Source organism: Euleptes europaea, chromosome 1 (assembly GCF_029931775.1).
Source record: "Euleptes europaea isolate rEulEur1 chromosome 1, rEulEur1.hap1, whole genome shotgun sequence".
In the NCBI taxonomy this organism is placed as follows: Eukaryota; Metazoa; Chordata; class Lepidosauria; order Squamata; family Sphaerodactylidae; genus Euleptes; species Euleptes europaea.
In genome coordinates, this window is record NC_079312.1 from 77219751 (window position 1) to 77238261 (window position 18511).

At 41.3% G+C, this 18511-nt stretch overlaps 1 protein-coding gene across 1 annotated transcript in view; it reads left to right on the plus strand.

Moving 5' to 3' along the window:
* The first annotated feature begins 2334 nt into the window (after positions 1–2334).
* RHOA (ras homolog family member A) overlaps positions 2335–18511 on the plus strand; it is a 38730-nt gene continuing 22553 nt past the window's right edge. Inside the window, exon 1 of the mRNA XM_056855399.1 lies at positions 2335–2478. The gene's annotated coding sequence lies outside the window, so the exon portion shown is untranslated. The remainder of the gene's footprint in view (positions 2479–18511) is intronic.

Here is an 18511-nt window from a genome sequence, read left to right on the forward strand (position 1 = left end):
CCCTGGCTATGCACAAAAACTTGTAAATTAAGAGGGAGAACCCCTCTAATGACCATTCTCTGCATTGTGCAAGGCATGTCATATTTTTGTATTGTCTTCTGATGTTGTAACCTTAGTCCTGTTGCATTTTCATATTTAGTAATTCACCTTGAGAATCAGCAAGAAAGGTCGGCTGAAGTAAATAAATAAATCTGCTCCAGAAGGTTTCAAATGATGAAAGCAGCAAAATGACAGTTAAAGGAAATAGAGGCAGGGGGAGGGGAGTCAGCTGGCTCAAGCTCTAGAGAGTTCAGACAATCCTTGAGAAGGAAATATTAAGTACTAGAGCAGGATTTTCAAATTGTTGTTCCCTCCAGTGATTCCTTGTAGGACCGCAGCTTTGGGGATAACAACATTGGCCTTCAACAAAAGGAAAACATGTGAAATGCTTTGAACATGGAAAGCACTATATAAATACTTATTACTGTTACAAATCCTAGCTATCTTGATCATCTACATTTTGTGTATAACCCTGCAAGGAAAACACACACCTCTACAACAAAGCAAGATTTAATGGAATGTCCTTCATACACACAGACCAAAGTTAATGTTGAAATTCTTCCAGGAATTGGGTATACCTTGATTAGGGAAAACATTTTTATTGCCACACTATGCTGCTAATTCTGTTATTGGAAATAGGTAAATCCTTTTACATATTTTGTTTCTCTCCCTGTTGTATTGCTTTGGGTCATGACTTTAATAGGTACCTTTAAAAGGTATATTCCTTAAAGGAGACCAAAGCAACATACATGGTTCTTCTTTCCTCATTTTATCCTCACAACAACCCTGTGAGGCATGTTAGGCTCAGACAGTATGACTAGGCCACAGACACCCAGGAAGCCTTGTGGTAATATGGGGATTTGAACTCCTGGTCTCCCAGATTCTAGTCTGACTACACCACACTAGCAGCTGTGTTGTTTTAAGTTATTGATGTTTTAGCATCCAGTTGGCTTTTGCATTTGTTGATATTTTGATTACTGATATATCAATTTTACATTGTTGTGAAATGCCTTAGACCTCTGTAGTGGAGAAGCAGTACATAAGCATTTTCAATAAATACATCCCATCAAACTTTTTATCTCCCTGACATCTGTAACATTCTTCTACCTCACTGTACTTGCCAACAGACCTTGTTCGAGCTGTAGTTATCTAACTATCCCACCTGTTGAGTTTCCAAATACAAGTGTTAATAGTGCAACCTGTATATATCTATTTGATAAACTGTACTTTACAGTGGGGAGAATGTTATACAGTTTCAGGGCAATTTTAGAACTTTTTCTTGTCAGGAGGCAAGACAAGCTTCCTTTCCTTTTTTTAATACAAATTTATTAATTTTTATAACAAAACATAAAAAAGAAAAAACACAATAAAATTAACATAAAAATACCTAAAGAAAAAACATAACAAGAGTATCTATATATCTTAAGTATTACATTCATATTTGCTTGATTATATAATTCAAAAAGATACCCTTTCCCCCTCCACCCACCTAAAAAAGGGACCCTTCACCCGACTTCCGTAGAAGTGTCTAAACAGTATTTATTATCCTTAATAACACAAAAGTATGAAATTATTAAATTAGAGAAAACCTTTATAAAATGTTTTATAGATGGCATATAACCCCAGTGATGATATCTAAAATGAAGAGAGGAGATATGGGATTATGTGGGAAACGTGGAAAGGAAAGACAAGCTTCCTTTCCAAACACTCTCAGCAAATAGGATAGAGCCCAAACCACCGCTGTTCGCGGTGACCACATAATCATCGCTGGTCAAACGTTTTTTGCAGCGTTTCCATAACCGATTAAATACAATAGCGAATGAAATGCGTATGATCGTCCGCTTTCAAGTCCATTAAAGGTCATCCGCTGCACATTCCATGCGACTGAGAAGGTAAGCAGCTTCTTAGGGAATGCCCAAAGCAAGAAAGGGCCGCGGGGGGGGGGGGGCGGGGAGGGTTGTTCCTTTAGGCCTCCCGTGACAAGCGTCTCCGTGTACACCCAGCTCAGCCCACCTAAAGACCGTCTTTTCTGGACCACCTCCCGAGTAACAGCTCCGCCAACACAGAGCAAGGTGCAGGCAAACCTCCCCTCGCCGAGCCTCGAGGACACAAACACACGGATACGTACAGCTGTCCGCGCACGTCTCTCGCGGGCGCTCCCACCCAGGCGCGACGCTGCCGGGAAAAGTTACAGCCCGTTCGCAAATAGATTGCAGGCTTTTATAGCGCCTTTTCCCGGCAGCCTCCGCGCGCCGGCCGCGGATTGGCTGCCGGGACGCGAGGGGCGGGAACGCGCACGTCGCGTTCTGTACGAGGGCGTGAACGCGCTTCCCCCTCCCGCCCCGCCTCAGCGGTTTCCGTTCCTTAGCCGCTGCCGGAGTTTGGGCCTGTAGAAGAATAAGGAAGCAGCGCCGGGGGGACGCGCAGGAGCTCTTTCAGGTAGTGGGCGGGAGGCGCGGCGGAGCTCCTTCGGGGGGCCTTTCTCTGCCCCACGTATTGGGGGTGGGGGGGAGGAGGAAGGGAAGCGGGGGGGAAGGGAAGGGAAGGGAGAGTTGAATCTGGCCCTGCGCGGCCGCTCCCTGTGCGGCCTGCCCCACCCGCCTGCCAGTGGCCGCTGGGGGAGCGGGAATCTTCGCTGCCCTTCCCGGTGAGGCGGCGGGAATAGGAAGTTTTCCCGCTGTTCTTGGGCGGGGGGGAGGGGGGCAGGTGGGAGCCGGGCTTGTTTTCAGTGCCCCTGCGGTGAGTGACGGGAGTGGACGGGGGGGGTGTTATTTTGCTGCTGCTCTAACGTGAAAATGCCTCGGCCGCCGCCTTCGCCCTCTGGGTGGAGTTCAGGAGCTGCTTGCTTATGGGGGAGGAGGGAGAACCGGGTCTCCAGGTGGGCCTGAGGTTTCTAAGGCATCGTCTTCCGCGGTGTTGTCTTGTTTAAAGTATAATTTCTGGTTTTTATTCGGGCAAGTAATGAGTGGCGTTTTCCCTTGCTTTTGAGCTCGTTCTGGGGTTTCCCCCCCTTCCTCCCCCATTGTTCATGTAACCTGTTACAAAAAGAGTAAGGCACATTAAACATTTCTATGGAGGTAAGTCAGTACAAAACTTATCAATTTCACAGTTGTGGTGGTGTATCTTTGGTTCTTTCTCTTTTTTAGGTGTATCATATAACTTGAATATGTCCTTTGGGTTTCAGTTAAAATATCAAATAATAGCTATTTGTTCTTTTCCTACTCTCTAAATCTGATACTGATTTAAAATTCATCTTCCATTCTCTAACTTTCTGGAATACTTTTTGTTTGCTTAGTCGATGCGGAGACTCATGTATTTTAAGGAAAAAGCTGATCTGGAATTAGCATTCTCAAGATAAGTGCTTATGGAGCCCATTGTCCTTGAGCTAAGGAAACTGACAGAAGTCTGTTGTTACTGAAAGCTTACTGAAATGTCAATAACTAAAACAGCCCTCTGTCTAATTGATTATTTCTCTCCTTAGTGACTTGAAAGAGGCGCTAGTCACATCCATACAATTCTTCATGATTGTATGTTTTGAGACACCATTTTGTTAAAGTATTTCCTGGTGGTGATCCACATTTATGTAACCCAATTTAAGGATGTAAAGTGCTTCATGGGTGCTATTTTGTTTAAATAGATAGTGTCCCCAGATTGGGGCTGGAGCACAGTGGATGACTTGGGGCCACCGGGAATGATCTTGACTGAGTTGTGAGGTCTCCAACTGAAATTTTCCCCAAACTCCTAAATAAACTATTTTTATGGAGAACTTGTGTGAGGGTAGTGGAGAGAGTATTGTAGAAACCTGAGTTCAAGTACACAGCTATCTAGGAAGCTTACTGGGTTACCTTAGTCCAGTTGCTATATCCTGAGCTAATTATCCAGCGTATTTCACAGGTCATTAGGTTAAAATTGGGAGATAATGTCATAAAGGAAGAGTGAGATACAAATCTAGTGATAAGATACTGAGTTGTCGACTTTTTGTTCTGTGACAGATTTTAGCAGTTGTATGGTATGTTTGCAAAAAAGAAAAATGAATAAAGCTCATTCTTTTTTTTAACAGGAAAAAGGCTAGATCCATGCTAAACTGACTCTAGTATCTCTGCCTGGTTTGTTTATATATATATATATACATACATACACACACACACACACATATATATACATATATACAGAGAGAGAGAGAGTATGTACAGTGGGTATTTGGGTCAAGTCTGGATCATACCTGGAGTAATAGTATAGAAGAATACATCTGTTTTTGAAATGAGGCTTAGGCCCCAAACCAGTATTGTAGTGCTGATATGGGTGAATAAGCAAACTAACAGCAGTGGCCTGAAGCACTGCTAAGACAAGTGTCACTACAGGAAGTAACAGGCTTATACTGGTCAACACCCCTGTTCCCAGGTAGCTCATTCAGTATAATTTCTGTTGAAATCCACAGGCTCTTCCTGATGTTTCAAACACTACAGAAGGACTTGAACTGTACTGTTGTGACTGGAATTGCTAGGGTTGTGATTTGGGTGTGCTGCTCCATAGTTCTACCTTTCCATCACAATCACAGCTAGAAAGACAGCATTTATACAATATTCTGTATATAAAATGTTTCAAACATAGGAGAGATTGAAAAGCTGCAGTTTAAATTTCATAACTAAGGTGTTGTGGTCACTTTTTATAATTCCTGATTTGAACATTCATGATAAGCAATAAAAAGTGACTTGGATACTGGATGTTTTACATGTAAAGTGGTATATGCTGGTTTTGAATCAATAAAAATGCCAGCAATAGTTAATAGAAAGCATTCACACACTCCAGCCAACAACACAACCATGGTAAACTCCCTCAGCCTCATTTCCAGGCTGTGGTGTACTGTTGCATTGAGTACTGTGGGCTTGTTACTTGCCCTTTCCTGTTTATCTAAAAAGTAGCTGATAGACCTATCTAATGGCTTTGACCTGAAAAATTTCCATATAAGCTTCCTTTCCCCCTTCCATTTTGTCTTCCGGTTGTTTAAATAAACCCTTTTTGCTTTTTATTGTGTCCATGTGATGTGCCAACCATACTGTATTAGTATCTGGATCTTCCATTCCCTAGTGTAGTGTGGGGAAGGGGCCTCCCCCTGAGATGATTATTCTTTCTTGTTTCCTCCCCTTCTGTTTTGGTTAGTTTTTGTTCTAAATTCTCCTGGCATTTCCATCAAAAGTGCTAGCTGAATAAAATAATGTAAAATTTACAAACTTTGAGATACACAGGTAAATTGTCTTTGAACTAGGGGTGAAAGTAAGCTGGTGTGTACTAGTATGGTGTGCTGCTAAGAAAGTGGCTGAAGTGGTAGGTCCCATTTGTTGCTTGGCGCTCTCTCCTGCCCTCAAGAGATAGTACAGTACCAGTAAAAATGTTGATGTTACTTTCACCCCTGCTTTGAATATTAATTTTTAAATAGTTACTGATGTGTTTCTTAATTACCTATAGCACTTTGGTAAATCAGCATTTGATGTTTTCTTGTTTTTTCATGCCTTGAGATCTGTCTTTGAAACCAGTTGTATTTAGACAGTGCCTCATTGCAGAAACGTTTTTCATCCCAGAGCTGAATGGAGAAAGTTGAACAATTGCTATTTAAAATAGTTATTACTCTTATTATTACTGCAGTTCCTTGGTAACAGAAAAGCAAGCTACTTGATGGGATGGTATTGAAAATTCAAAATGTGGAAGTAATGTAACCTGTGTTTTGCTTTTCCCACTTGTTGCAGCTTATATTTCTTATACAGCTAGGGAAAAGGATAAATTCTGTCAAAGTGGGGAGTGGGAAACTCTTTTGTTTAAAACACTACTTCTTGGTTTTGTTCTTTGCAAGTTAGGCTTGAGATTTTTGAGAGTGCAGAATAGATTCCAGTTCAAGCTTCACCTGAACACACTTTCTTTATGAAGATGTCTTTTGAGAGGATTCCAGTGGTAACTCTTCGACTTGCCTACATTTTGATGAAATGAGTAGAGACTAATTCCTGTTTTGCATTGCTATCCCTTGTGTACCAACAAGTGTATGTGCTGTACAAGCACTGGAAAAATACTTTTTATATTGGGTACAGAATTTGTAATCCTGAATTAATTAAAATTAAAATTAATTTTAAAAAATCTAGCTCTATAAGGGTCATGGTCGCTATGCAGAGGAAGGCAATGGCAAACCACCTGTTAGTCTCTTGCCTGGAAAACCCTGTGGGGTCACCATAAGTGAGCTGCAGCTTGATGACACTTTACACATACACACACAGGATTGTCTGCTCTAGCAGCAGCTCTCGGGGGTCTTGGGTTGAGTCCTTTCACAAAGCCTACTGCATAACCTTTTCAAATGGAGATTCTAGGGACTAAACCTGGGACCTTCTACATTCAAATGAGATGCTCTGCCTCTGAGACATAGTCCCTTCCTTTGTTATACCTGGCAAAATCCCCACAGCCAACTCAGAAGTTGAGCTCAATGCTCAGGGTTAATAAGGGCAAAGCTCTGTGTAGTGCCTTGCTGCTCCCTGAAGCACAATGGTGCAGGCCCAAGGCTTCTCTTTTTCCCAGCCCTGACCCGTGTCACACAAAGCTTCTGAGGGTAAGGGATCCTCCAGAACAATATGGCATGCAACATGGGGGCTGGAACAAGAATATAGAATTGCCTGGCATTGTCTCCTTTTTTATACAAACAGAACTCTACAAGTTTGAGGTTCATTTGCACAGGTGGAGGGTGCTGAGCTGGTTCCTCTTTCTTGCTGTAGCCCCCATGCCCTGACCCTCAGTAATGGTTTTTGTGAGGGGTATGTTGCTGGGGGAAGGTGCGAGAATCCCCTTTATTAACTTTGTTAGTGGAAAATTGAATACAACAGAATGTATTGTTCAGATATGCATATTAATATTGAATCCTGTTTTTCTTGGTATAAAGTTTGAGTTGTTATGCTACAGTTTCTTGAAATGCTAGTAAGTACACATGGGCTGAGGAATGCCCTTATCAGGAATCAGGACTTTAACCCAGATAGCATTGCGATGCACCTTTTAACTGTAATATTTCACAACAGTAATCTCTTGTCGTACACACATGACCATTTCTTATATGGCAGCTTGTACACACTCAGTTGGAGGGTAAATTCAACCTAAGGAACCTTCTTCCAGTTTCAGTGAGTCTTCCTCCAGTGGAAGAGCCACAGGTTGGAGGAAGGCTTCAAGCTTTACTTACAGATGTGATAGGATTCAGCTCATTTCTATTCCTTTAAATTATTTAGCGTTCTTTTTCATATTTGATTCCTATTGAACAATAAATCATTATGCAGTGATTTTGAGAGGATCAGCATGTTGAGAGCAAATGTGTTGCCTCTCATAGGGAAGTGGTACTTGAATCCTCCTTTCTAAGATAGAAAATATCCCAATAAAATAATATGTACCTCACTGATAGGCGTACTCTTGTAAATTCTTGTATCTGTACAATTGGGTGCATGATCTTGACATATCAAAGATCCCGGTTTATTATATTAAAGGTAAAGGTACTTCCCTGTGCAAGCACTGGGTCATTACTGACCCTTGGGATGACATCACATCACGACATTTACTAGGCAGACTACATTTATGGGGTGGTTTGCCATTGCCTTCCCCAGTCATCTACACTTTACCTCCAGCAAGCTGGGTACTCATTTTACTGACCTCAGAAGGATGGATCTCACTTTTATTCCAAGAAGCTCAAGGCAGTTTACATGATTCTCCCCCGTCCCTCAACTTTATCCTCACAACAGTCCAGTGAAATAAGTTAAAGGTTTAGCTAACTATCTGTGTTGCAGTCTAGTCTAATAATAAAGGCATAACTGTGTGCTTTTGCTGAAACGCCTACCTTTTACAATTCTGCATTGAATTCAGTAAAATTCAAAAATGAACATGCTTTACAATATGTAGTTAAGCAGACCTCCACCATTCTTGAGGATGAGACCTTCTATTTAACATAAGATATTCTCTGCCTTTTGCCAAGTTGAGAAACTCCTATTCTCCATACCACAAGCTTTGAAGCTGGTAGAAGCCACAAAAGACTTTCACTGCTTCTGCGTGCTTCAGGATGCCATTGTAATACAAGAGCACCTCCCAGTATGCACATTCCTGAGTCCTGTGGCATACACAGAAGGCTGATAAGCCAAGCCAAAGAGTGTGTATTCCTGCCATAGGAACTCTTTGCCATAGAAAGGTTCTGATAAGGTAATCAAAATTCAGAGACACTAGCTATGAGGCATTTTTAAGGATTTAATTAGGGTACATGAGACCTAATTTTCTATTTCCTTGGTTGTATTCCCACATATGATGCTTTGTTGGTGTTAGAAAAGAGTTATTCCTGATAAACTGGCATATTCTGACATGACTCTAAATGCACGGAAGGAACCCCTTGACTGGAGTTAATACAAGAGATTACCTTTATTGCTTCCTATGAGGGAACAGATGGTGACTAACATTCTGTATGTGTACAGATGCAGTCTACTAAGCAAGCAAGATTATCCCTAGATGCAGGTGATCAGGTGTTCCCATTGTTCTTTAAAAACTACATTGTAGTTACACAGCCTTGTGGATTTGGGACCCTGTATAAATAAAGCTTAATTCTTGCCCCCTGTACAGTTTCACTTAACCTCCCCCCAACACTGCTGTTAACTGTGGAATGGCAAAAGGCCTGTCTCCTCCCTTTTCCAAGCTGGGGGGGCGGGGTTAATAGATGAAGCCATGTATGGACCCATACACAGGTGCAATTTGTAACTGGGTCAAAATGTTAGGACCAGTTTTTAATAGTATTAAGCAGGGGGGGTTTTCTGGACAGGTGTACCAACGTAGATAAACTCAGCACCTTGTTACTCAAAGCCTTCTATTAGATTTTAATTTATTTTTCCCTTAGTACCTGCAAAAAAAGTCCGTTGCTCAAGGAGGGGGGCTTTCATGCTTCTGCATAGTTTTTTGTCTCAGCTTTACAGTCTCAAATCATATTCTCTTCACAGGCTGCAAGGTCGTTCCTGGATTTTGTCAAACCCCAGTATTCCATTACATTTGAACTGGTGCACCATGGCTTGCAAATCCTACCTTCATGAAAATTACAAGCCATACTATGCTAGTTCAATAGTAACAGAAACTATGTTTTTCAGAAAACAGGAAGCCGTTAATGATCTAGCACTGCAGAAGGGAGGTGGGATGGAGCGAGTCCAGGGTCTTAGGTGTGTTCATGTGGCACTTAAACAGTGCCACTTTCGTGATCTTCCGTGTTCATAACTCCTGCTTCTAGTGCCTGTTTGTGAAGGAATTCACAAAAATCTAATAGTGAATTCAGATTAAAATGTGCATTTTTGCATATGTGCTAATTTTGCATTTGTCTAACTTTAAGCACAGTGTTGGTTTTCTTGGCACTGACTTTTGTGTGTTGTCACTGAACATAAATGCTCTTTGTCCTACTGTTACATTCTGAAAGCAGGAGCTCATTATTTTTATATAGCCAGTTCACAGAAAGACAGTCACAGTTCTGTGTATACTTGGAGGTGTGCCCAATTCAGGGAGTTCAGAATGAATTTTTCTTTGTCCCAAGATCTCAGAACTAGTAACTGTTGTTGCTAAGTGCATAGTCAAAAATTGCATGCAGGGTGTTAGACCACTTTTTGGTATGTTTCCAGTTGTGTTTAAATGTGATAGAAATTGTCCAGTTTGGTTCTATTTCAAGCCAGTGTCTTAGAAACATGGATTTGACACTACTGGAAGATTTCAGTTCTAGTTCACATGGGGAAACCTAAATATTCACATTGTGATTTGTGAATGATGTAGGACAAGTTAATCTGTTTACCTTAGAGTTACTTCTAGCTTTTTTTTAAGCCTGTGGAAAGTTGTTGTATTCTGTCCTGCCAGCCTGCCATGACAGAATACAGCCTGTCTGTAAGGGAAGCTAATACTTAATATATGCGTGCGTGCGTGCATGTAGACACACGGTTCCTTGTGTCAAGAAAAGTGAGACTTTGACAGCTGTAGGCTGAGCTGTACACTCTAGGGGAAGTACACAGTACTGCAAAGAAATACTGTCCCCTCCCCTTCCTTCATCAGGCTTATTTATCATCAGTGTGTTAGGTTGGATTAAAGCCTTAAAGCATCAGGGTTGCCTAGCCTGCTGCTTTCAGAACACAATGAAAGTTTACAAAGCCCCAGATATGTAAAAAAAAAATCCAGATATTTTGTGTGTTCATAGTTCATTGTGGTTAGGCCTGTTGAGTCTATCACAACTTCAGTGTGTCCTCAATTTAATCAGAATTTTTATTTTTCTGTTTGTTTGTTTTTAAAGTTCAGTCAACTTCTAAATAATGGTTTGAGTCCAGCTCCTAGTCAGGTTTGGTTTAATTTTCTGGTTGTGCAACTTTTTTTTTACTTGTCAGGTCTTCTGCTCGTTTTGTTGTACAATAATATGGCAGTTGTCAACTCACAGAAGTTGCTGTTACCACAGGGAGTTAAGTGAGAAGAAAGTTTCTGCTCACTTGTGCATCCTTTTAATAAAATAAGAACATAAAAAAGGCCCTACTGGATCAGACCAAGGCCCATCAAGTCCAGCAGTCTGTTCACACAGTGGCCAACTAGGCCACTGTTCACACAGTGGCCAAATGACACACACTGCCACTTTATATGTAAACAAATATTGCTGCCTCCAAGAAGAGCCTTTCTCTTTTGTGGGAAGGAGGAGGAGGCAGCATATGCACGCATGCCACTTGGCTCCTGATACAAAAACAGCACCAGGACCATTTCCTATCTGCTTCTGTGCTATTGATTATTTTCACCTGCATCAAAGCTTCTATTTACCACTTCCTGGGAATACAAAGGTGATTGTAACTTGCCCTGCAGGGGAGAAATATACAGTGGGTGGGGTGTGCTTTGGGAAAAGAGCGAAGGAATGGTTTTCCCACCCAAGCGCTACAACTTGCTCTGGAATACTGTGATTTTGTACAGTCTACCATTTTCTGTATGGCTCTACCCACTGAGTCTCATTTTGTGACTGGTAGCTCCCAAGGCTCTTGAAAAATATTGAGCTGGAAAATGTAAAGTGAAGTTCTTTGTTGGAGGCCTGGCTCCAATGTGCCTTTGTCTTCTGAAGTGAGGTGGCTGGCTACTAGATATAAGGTCTTTGATATCTGTTTGATTCGCAGCCATCCATATGTTATGTTTTTGTATATGTATTTCGGTTTGGTTTTATTTGTTTCAATGGGGTTAAGACCTATTTGTATTATGAATGTTTTTCATTTGTCAGTAATCTAGTCAGTAAGACTAGATTTAAATCATGGTTTTCTACATTAATTCTTGCTGGTATATTCTTAATATTTACAACCAGATGAAGGTTTTGTTTTTAGAATAATAACTTTTCAGATTAGTTTTACAGTTATATAAAAATACTGATTTGGTTATACTATTAGAAATATATTTCACCTTGTAATAATGTCATAATTATCTATCTGCAGTTTCATTTGGCTGCCAGGCCTTGCATTTCTTTGTTGCAGTGTTTGCATTCTGCATGTATGCATGCCTTACCCATAGGTAGAGGGACTTCATTAAAATATTTCCAAATTTAAAGGGGGCAGATCTCATCCAAAAGTGATCTAGGAATTTTTTCCTAGACTGCCTTGTAGAGAGAGATCAGTTCCCTTCATTTAGTACTTTGAGAAGCTAATGAAGGCAGAATGGGCCAAGCCATTATCTAACAGGCAGTTTCCTAACGCTACAAAAAAAGCTTTACTCCTTAGCCCTGCACGCCGTGGAAATGCTGGCACTCCACTCCACTGATTTGCTCTCAAGGGATGGTTTGGGGAATATAAAAAATTCCTTAGACAGAAAAGCAGTCTACACTTCAGGGAAGGCTCATGACGCCACAGCATTGACCATTAAGAGCAGCGGCCGCCACAGCGTTGATTTCAAGGGCCTCAATTGTGTGGGCCAGGAAGTTGATCAAGCTAATTCTCACTGACAATGAAAGAGCATTGGAAGGGGCCGACCGTGTCCTCAAAGCAATCACCTTCTTAGCAGATGCTTCTTTAGATGCTATGACATTTGCAGCTTGCTCTGTGGTGGCAGCTTCCACTACTAGATGTGCTCTGTGGCTGAGGGCCTGGCAAGCAGGCCTCCACTCCAAATCCATCGTGATGGCTTATCCCTTCCAAGGAGGAAGATTATTTGGAGATAGACTGGACAAGATCATGGTGGAGACCAGAGGCAAGAAGAAAGCCATGCCTAAAAATCTACAGAAGGACAACAGGGAGGACCTTTCTCCTTTATCCCTTTTGTTCCCATCATACACTGCCACGGTCCAGACCAGATCACAGGAGAGGAGAGTACAGTGGCCAGCTTTCAGGGGATCATTTGAAGAGGATCACACTTCAACAGGTCCCCTCAATTCCAACCTTACCTATCCGACCAATCTGATAGATGGGCAAAACAAGGAAAACAGTGATGCCAGGCACCTACTGGTGGGGGAAAGACTACAAGAGATTTTAGCACAGTGGCAACTATCATCAGACAGCTGGGTTCAGCAGACCATCCAATACGGCTATGTCATAGAATTCATCAGTTTTCTCCCAGACTGGTTTCAGCCATGTCCCAGATCTCTATGGAAGGAAGAACACGCAAAAACCACAGGAGCCATAAACCATCTATTGAAGATAAGAGCAGTAGAACCAGTTCCTCCATGCAAATGGCACTCAGGAGTCTACTCAGTCTTCTTCACCATTCCCAAAAAAAATTAGGACTGGAGAGCAATTCCATACCTAAAATACAGCAACAGGTTCATGACACGCAAGCGTTTTCGAAAGGAAATCCTCTGCTTCATCACAGAAACCATAATACCCGGGGCATTCATGACTTCAATAGACCTCACCAAAGCATATCTACACATTCCCATCTACTTGGGACATCAGAAGGTCCTTCCAGTTTTCTTACCTGCGTTACCATTTCCAATTCAGAGCCCTCCCCTTTGGATTGTCATCATCTCCCCGAGTTTTTTCCAAAGTGCTGGTGACCCTCGTGGTACTGACTCAAAAACAAGGCATCCAGGTCCACCCTTACCTGCACGACAGAGGCCTATAAGGCCAGCAGTGTTCCAGTCCCTGCAGGGATAACTGCACATTCAGTGCACAGCACAGCCACATCTGCAGGCTTCGAAAAGCAAGCCTCGGTAGAGGAAATATGCTGTGCGGCCACTTGGTCTTCAGTATCTACAAGCATAAGGCATTACAAAATCAATACATTCATCTCTGCTGATGCAGCCTTTGGTCGAAAGATGTTGCAACACATCTTGGAAGATAACTAGTCCCACCCAGTTCAGGAAGCTCTTGGAGATCCCACAAGTCTGCAAGATGCCCTTCCCTCAGAGCGAGAACAGAGCCTTGATTACTTTCCATGAGGGCTCCTTCTGCTCTGAGGTCAAAAGGGAATCTTGCCCGCCCGGAGAAGACTCAGACAAGACTCCTGCAACTTCTCCTATACACCTGAAGGGCCGTGAAATAAGAAGGATTCATTCTAGATTAGCTTGACACTCGGGACGAAGGACTCATGTTTCTTCTTTCTTATTCCTCAACCTATGTTTGTTATGTTAAATCCGTTGACATTGTATATCACATGGCTACTAGTTTGTTTTCTATATATATATATATATATATATATATATATATATATATATATATATATATATATGCGCACGCGATAGGAGTCACCCACAAGTCTGCAAAATGCCCTTCTGACCTCAGAGCAGAAGGAGCCCTCACGGTAAGTAGTCAAGGCTCTGTTCTGACATGTTTCAACCCGATTCTTCTTAGGGATCTCAAGCTGTAACTATAAACAATTCTGTTCTCTTACGATAAAACATTATCACTTTTTAACTTGTCTTTTGAAATAAACATGTACCAGAGAAATTTTTGGTTTACTGAGAAATTTTTCTGCAAATAAGATTTTCAGCACAAGATGTCTCTTTCCTATGTTTCGTCTCCTTATTGGTGGAAAAAACCAGTTGCCATTACAATCTCAGTGACCTCTAAAATCCAGGTTAAGATTTACGAGAAGTATTTTCGCCTCTTGTCAAAGTGAAGCTATTTATGCTAAGATTGAAATTGCCTTAATTAGCAGAACAGAAAATGCAATTTACAGCAGTAATTAAAGTACAGCCCCATCAACTGATGTAACGTTGGCCATGATCCAGAGAACTATGCAATCCATTCTGCTTGCTAAAGCAGCAGCCCCCTATGCTGAACCAATGCCACTAAAACTCAGGGGAATTTTAAAAGCCATTTGTGAAGGAGAGTAGGAGGCCATTAAGAGGAATCAGCTTCCAATGATCATGAACCAGTCCTTGGTTATGCCTCAGGTAGCTCTGTGGATGCTAACTTACATATATTTGTGGTATTAAGCACAGAACCTTGAGTACAGAATCTAAAGGGCGCACATCCACCGTTATTTCTCTGCCAGGATAACATCCTTAACCCAGCTGAAATGGATTTGTGGATACAAGCTTAAATTAGCTTTCGTTTTCAGTATAGGTAGTCAAGCAAGACAGCCTGTTCCAAGGCTAAAATATTGACTCTATGAACAATTGCAGGTTAATTAAAACATGGCAAGCTTTAATGTAAGGTTTTGTTGAACTCTCCTAATTTTCATAAATTTTAATACTAGGTTGCTTGATGCACCAACATCAGAAAAAGTTTGGCTTGCCTAAAACCACAAAAATACCCTAAAACTGGTATTTGATATAAAATTACATTAGACTAATGTTAAACTTATACAGGGCTTCAAAAGATGGAATGATCTGTAGACCTTTTTTTCATTCTGTAGTTGAAAAGCTGACATAAGTTGCCAAATTAACACATACAAAGCAAGTTTTGTTCTGTTTTAAATCTTTAATTTAGAATGCTAACAGCATTTGGCAGCTGGCAACAGCTTACCTCATATACTTAATTTCAGTGCAAGAAGCAACTTTTAACTCTCAAAGATCTATGGGATTTTTTATACATCATTCAGTGGACAATAGAGAAGAGATTTTGCAAAGCTAGTAGTGTATGAACATATTATTTTTATTGACATGGTTAGGATACTTGATCTTTTGCAGCACATAAAACTTGGTAGGAGAGGAAGAACCTCTTGATAAAAAAAAACAAAGGAAGATGGGGAAAATAAAATGGAGCTAAGGAAGTAGTTGCATGCAGTAATAATTCCCAAATGTCACCTTCACAGATTGTATTTTGCCTTCTAATGCATTCGCCATGGATACCATACATCTAATTATTATTTTCTTTTGCAGGTTTTTTGTCCCATGCTGCACTTTAATATTGCTTGTAGTTCCTCTTTGTAAGTTTATTCCAATATAATTCTTCTATTCTAATTTATTAAAGAGAATTTGATTTTATCATCAGAATGTCATTGGTTATTTTAAATAAACATGCATCAACTTCCATAAAATATACATACAAAATTACTCAACGACAACTTTCCACGTCTTAACATGCATCCTAGCATATGCTTTACAATCAATGGTTCAATAGCACCATGCTGGATAATTTACAACCAGAAGCTTTCTGAATAAATGGGAAATGGGATCACACTCATTAACACGGGCTGTTTCACAAAATCCTGAGTAGTCGCACGTGGCGTTTAATCCATTAGGGGTTACCGTATTCATCATAGTGATGAAACGGGCCTCCTGTTGACTAAGAATTTTGTTCACATTCTCCTTGACAAAACGTTTTTTCTTATATTGCCATAAGGCGAAGAATCTCAAGTCTGTGTCCTTATGTTTGAATTGCGCAAAATGCGAAACTACCGGCGCCTCCATTACAAAATTGCAAATGGGCGACCTGTGTTCGCCGATCCTTAATTTCAGCGCTCAATTAGTTTTGCCTATATAAATTAATTGGCACGGACACAGGAGGGCATAAATGACATTAATAGAAGTACAATCCGTGCATGATTTTATTTCAAATGTAAATCCTGTTTGAATGCAAGTGAAATTCTTAACCGGCAAGGCGTAGGCACACATTACACACGAGCCGCACCGAAAATGGCCCCGTCTATTAGTTGTTATAGGGGGATCGATTCGGTGTGCACCAAGTGATCCTTAAGGGATGCCGGTCTTCTGTAGCCTAAGAGTGGGAAATCAGAGCAATCGGGAAGGGAGGAAACAACATGCCAATGTTTATTTATGATTTTTCTTATATCCCCAATTAGGGGGGTATATTGAAATGAGGAAACTAACCTTTTTCAATCTCTTTCTTTCCGTAAAAATAAATCCTCACGTGCCCGTAAGTCCGCTCTGCTCTTGGCTTGATCTATTAAAGGTATAGGATAGCCCCTTCTTATAAGTGTCGTTTTTAACTGAGAAGCTGCCTTATCAAAGTCTCCCTTTCTTGTGGAATTCCTCTTAAGTCATAACATCTGTCCATATGGGTGTGTGTAAAGGGCCTTCAAGTCGCAGCCGACTTATGGCGACCCCTTCTGGGGTTTTCATGGCAAGAGACTAACAGAGGTGATTTGCCAGTGCCTTCCTCTGCACAGCAACCCTGGTATTCCTTGGTGGTCTCCCATCCAAATACTAACCAGGGCTGACCCTGCTTAGCTTCTGAGATCTGACGAGATCAGGCTAGCCTGGGCCATCCAGGTCAGGGTGTCCATATGGGAGATTATTCTTTAAATGCCCAGGATGGTTTGAATTATAATGCAGTATTGCCATTCTGTCCGTTGGCTTTTTATATGGTGAAATCCATATCTCCCCCTCACTGCTTTTGTTAATGTTAACGTCCAGAAAGTTAATGCTATGTTTATGCATTTTACCTTCAAACTTAATATTGGGATCTGCATCATTCAACATACCCAATAATAATTCAAAATTAGTCTCATTGTCTATGACCATCACCAAATCATCCACGAACCTGGCAAAGTATAGTACATGCTGTTTAAATATATCATTCAAAAAAATATATGAAGACTCAAAGGAAATCATAAAAATGTTAGCAATAGATGGCACCATCGCAGAGCCCATTGCGACCCCCTTTATTTGTCTATACAGGTGTTGTTTAAACCTAAAATATTCTCAAAAAGGAGGTCTAACAAATTCATAAGGAAATGCGTGGGTGGCACTTTAACATCACTAATATTAAGCTTATCCTCTATAATGGTTCTAACCTCCTCGAGAGGTACATTTGTATATAATGATACTACATCAAAGGTGGCTAAAATTGCATCAGAGGGGACTCTTAAGCCTTCTATTTTTTGTATGAAATGGCCGGTATCTAATATATAGGATGGAGTTTCCATGGCGTATTTGTGCAGGTGATGTTCAAGAAATTTTGAAATTGGATCCAGAATCCCATTTATCCCAGAAATTATCGGCCTTCCAGGATACCATACATAGCAAGCAACAACTGAAATATGCAGCCTTTTATAACTCCATCAAATTTGTTTCTCTTGGCATATTTGCCATAGGGTAATAGGTAAAGGTAAAGGTCCCTGTGCAAGCACCAGGTCATTCCTGACCCATGGGGTGACGTCACATCCCATCGTTTACTAGGCAGACTTCGTTTGCGGGGTGGTTTGCCAGTGCCTTCCCCAGTCATCTCCCCTTTACCCCCAGCAAGCTGGGTACTAATTTTACCTACCTCGGAAGGATGGAAGGCTGAGTCAACCTTGAGTCGGCTACATGAAACCGACTTCCGTCAGGATCGAACTCAGGTCGTGAGCAGAGCTTGGACTGCAGTACTGCAGCTTACCACTCTGCGCCATGGGGCTCCATAGGCCAGAATGAAATACTTATGTTGGTGCAATAAAGTCAATCAAGTCAAGTAGCCTTTATTGGCATAAGATAAAGTGTATAAAAGCAAATACATAAAATCTGTACAGTACAAGAAACTCCATAGTTTTTACAGTAAAATCAAGGTGCATTAGACAATTTAACCGTTCTAGGCCAGCATTATTTGGTGCACAAGTGCTCACATTCTTGAATTGCGAACTGTAAGAATCTTGCCACCAATTCAATTTTTATGGGGTCCTGGGTGGTCATGAGGAGAGACACCTTAATTTTGGCGGGTAACCATCCCCTGTCCACAAATAACGGGTCAATAAATTGAGAACGGCCCCTAGAATAAAATGAACAGTTAAAGAGGACATCAGAAACTGATTCTATTTTGCCCTCCCCACAAGAGACAGGCCCTATCCGTATATGAGACCTTATTTAATCTTCCGTAGAGCAAGGCGGAAGGAAGGGCATTAAATCTAGTGAGCATGTAAGCCCTTCTCTGTTGGGGATCAGATAAGCATGAGAGGTAGTATGCTAAGGACTGATTGTATGTCCCGGGCTTCCAGTATATAGGGGAGCATCTACTGCAGGCCGCTCCTCTAAGCTCCTGCAGATCTATATCCAAAAGCCTGTTCTTAATCAGCTCAAAAGCTGATTTCTCTGTTAGGCAGAGCAAAGAATCCAAGGGGATGC